This window comes from Arachis hypogaea, chromosome 14 (assembly GCF_003086295.3).
Source record: "Arachis hypogaea cultivar Tifrunner chromosome 14, arahy.Tifrunner.gnm2.J5K5, whole genome shotgun sequence".
Taxonomy (NCBI): Eukaryota; Viridiplantae; Streptophyta; class Magnoliopsida; order Fabales; family Fabaceae; genus Arachis; species Arachis hypogaea.
The window spans coordinates 9,524,468-9,527,723 of NC_092049.1; the positions used below are offsets into that span (position 1 = coordinate 9,524,468).

The window sequence follows — 3,256 nt, forward strand, 5'->3', positions numbered from 1 at the left end:
ATTAGTTTCTCTAATGCAACAGAATTGCAAATTTCATGGACTTTCATTGGAAGATCATCATCAGTTTTTAGCTGAATTCTTGCAAATCTGTGACACTGTCAAGACCAATGGGGTTGACCCTGAAGTCTACAGACTTATACTTTTTCCTTTTGCTGTAAGAGACAGAGCTAGAACATGGTTGGATTCATAACATAAGGAAAGCCTGAACTCTTGGGAAAAGCTAGCAATGCCTTCTTGGCAAAGTTCTTTCCACCTCCAAAATTGAGTAAACTTAGAGTGGAAGTCCAAACCTTTAGACAGAAGGATGGTGAGTCCCTCTATGAAGCTTGGGAGAGATACAAGCAATTGATCAGAAGGTGCCCTTCTGACATGCTTTTAGAATGGAGCATCATAGGAATCTTCTATGATGGTCTGTCTGAACTATCCAAGATGTCATTGGATAGCTCTCCTGGAGGATCTCTTCATCTGAAGAAGACGCCTGCAGAAGCTCAAGAACTCATTGAAATGGTTGCAAATAACCAATTCATGTACACCTCTGAAAGGAATCCTGTGAATAATGGGACAACTCAGAAGAAAGGAGTTATTGAGATTGATACTCTGAATGCCATACTGGCTCAGAATAAAATATTGACCCAACAAGTCAATATGATTTCTCAGAGTCTGTCTGAAATGCAAGCAGCAACAGGCAGTACTAAGGAAGCTTCCTCTGAAGAAGAAGCTTATGATCCTGAGAACCCATCAATGAAAGAGGTGAATTACATGGGAGAACCCTATGGAAACACCTATAATCCTTCGTGGAGAAATCACCCAAATCTCTCATGGAAGGATCAATAGAGACCTCAACAAGGTCTCAACAACAATAATGGTGGAAGAAACAGGTTTAGCAATAGCAAGCCTTTTCCATCATCTTCTCAGCAACAGACAGAGAATTCTAAGCAGAACCACTCTGACTTAACAACCATTGTCTCTGATCTAATCAAAACCACTCAAAGTTTCATGACTAAAACAAGGTCCTCCATTAGAAATTTGGAGGCACAATTGGGTCAGCTGAGTAAGAAAATTACTGAACTCCCTCCTAGCACTCTCCCTAGCAATACAGAAGAGAATCCAAAAAGAGAGTGTAAAGCCATAACCACAACCCACACGGCTGAACTTGGAGAGGAGGAAGAGGCAGTGATTCCCACTAAGGAAGACCTCAATGGACACCTACTGACCTCCATGGAATTCCCTAATGAGGAACCATGGGAATCTGAGGCTCAAACTAAGACCATAGAGATTCCATTAAATTTACTTCTGCCATTCATGAGCTCTGATGAGTATTCTTCCTCTGAAGAGGATGAAGATGTCACTGAAGAGCAAGTTGCTAAGTACCTTGGAACAATCATGAAGCTAAATGCCAAGTTGTTTGGTAATGAGACTTGGGAGGATGAACCTCCATTGCTCATCAAAGAACTGGATGACTTGACTAGGCAGAAATTACCTCTGAAGAGACAAGACCCTGGAAAATTCTCAATCCCTTGTACCATAGGCACCATGACCTTTGAGAAGGCTCTGTGTGACCTAGGGTTAAGTATAAACCTCATGCCTCTCTCTGTAATGGAAAAGCTAGGGATCATTGAGGTACAAGCTGCAAGAATCTCACTAGAGATGGCAGATAATTCAAAGAAACAGGCTTATGGACTTGTAGAGGATGTCTTGGTAAAGGTTGAAGACCATTACATCCCTGCTGATTTCATAGTTCTAGAGACTGGGAAGTGTATGGATGAATCCATCATCCTTGGCAGACCCTTCCTAGCCACAGTAAAAGCTGTGATTAATGTTGACAGAGGAGAATTGATCATTCAAGTGAATGGAGACTCCCTTGTGTTTAAAGCTCAAGGATATCCCTCTGTCACCATGGAGAGGAAGCACGAAGAGCTTCTCTCAATACAGAGCCCCCACAGTCAAACTCTAAGTTTGGTGTTGGGAGGCCACAACCAAACTTTAAGTTTGGTGTTGAACCCCCACATTCAAACTCTAAGTTTGGTGTTGGGAGGTTACAACATTGCTCTGAACATCTGTGAAGCTCCATGAGAGCCACTGTCAAGCTATTGACATTAAAGAAGCGCTTGTTGGGAGGCAACCCAATTTTTACTTATCTATGTTAAATTTCTATTTTCTATTGTTATTTTATGTTTTCTGTAGGTTGATGATCATGTGAAGTCACAAAAACAATTGAAAAGGCAAAAACAAAGTGAAAAATAGAATGAAAAAAAGAACACCCTAGAGGAGATAGTTACTGGCGTTTAAACGCCAGTAAAGGTAGCAGAATGGGCGTTAAACGCCCAGTCTGGCACCATTCTGGGCGTTTAATGCCAGAAAAGGGCACCAGACTGGTGTTTAACGCCAGGAATGGGCAAGAAGTTGGCGTTAAACGCCAGAAATGGGCAGCAGCCTGGCGTTTAATGCCAGGATTGGCAGAAAGGGGCGTTTTGCACGCCACTTGGTGCAGGGATGAGATATCCTTGACACCTCAGGATCTGTGGACCCCACAGGATCCCCACCTACCCCACCACTCTCTCTCTTCTTCACCCATTCACCAATCACCTCAATACCTCTTCCCCAAAAACCCCTCACCTATCAAATCCCACCATTCTCTTCACCACTCACATCCATCCTTCATAAAACCACTTTCCCTCCCAAACCCACCCTCTATAGGCGAACCATACACACCCTTCTCACCCCTATATAAACCCATCTTCACTCCTTCATTTTCACACAACCTAAACACCACTTCTCTCCCTTGGCCGAAACACAAAGCCCACTCCATCTCCTCTATTTCTTCTTTTTCTACTCTCTTCTTTCTTCTTTTGCTTGAGGATGAGCAACCTTCTAAGTTTGGTGTGGTAAAAGCTAAAGCTTTTTTGTTTTTCCATAACCATTTATGGCACCAAAGGACAGAGAAACCTCTAGAAAGAGGAAAGGGAAGGTAAAAGCTTCCACCTCCGAGTCATGGGAGATGGAGAAATTCCTCTCAAGGGTGCATCAAGACCACTTCTATGAAGTTGTGGCCAAGAAGAAGGTGATCCCCGAGGTCCCTTTTAAGCTCAAAAAGGGCGAATATCCGGAGATCCGACATGAGATTCGAAGAAAAGGTTGGGAAGTTCTCACCAACCCCATTCAACAAGTCGGAATCTTAATGGTTCATGAGTTCTATGCCAATGCATGGATCACCAAGAACCATAATCAAAGTGTGAACCCAGACCCTAAGAATTGG

The 3,256-nt window shown here is 43.0% G+C and overlaps 1 non-coding gene across 1 annotated transcript; it reads right to left on the bottom strand.

Annotated features, from left to right (window-relative positions):
- Nucleotides 1-267: 267 nt before the first annotated feature.
- Nucleotides 268-375, bottom strand: LOC112746616 (small nucleolar RNA R71). The gene has a single exon (XR_003174488.1). It is a non-coding gene; the product is annotated as a small nucleolar RNA R71 (small nucleolar RNA).
- Nucleotides 376-3,256: the final 2,881 nt, after the last annotated feature.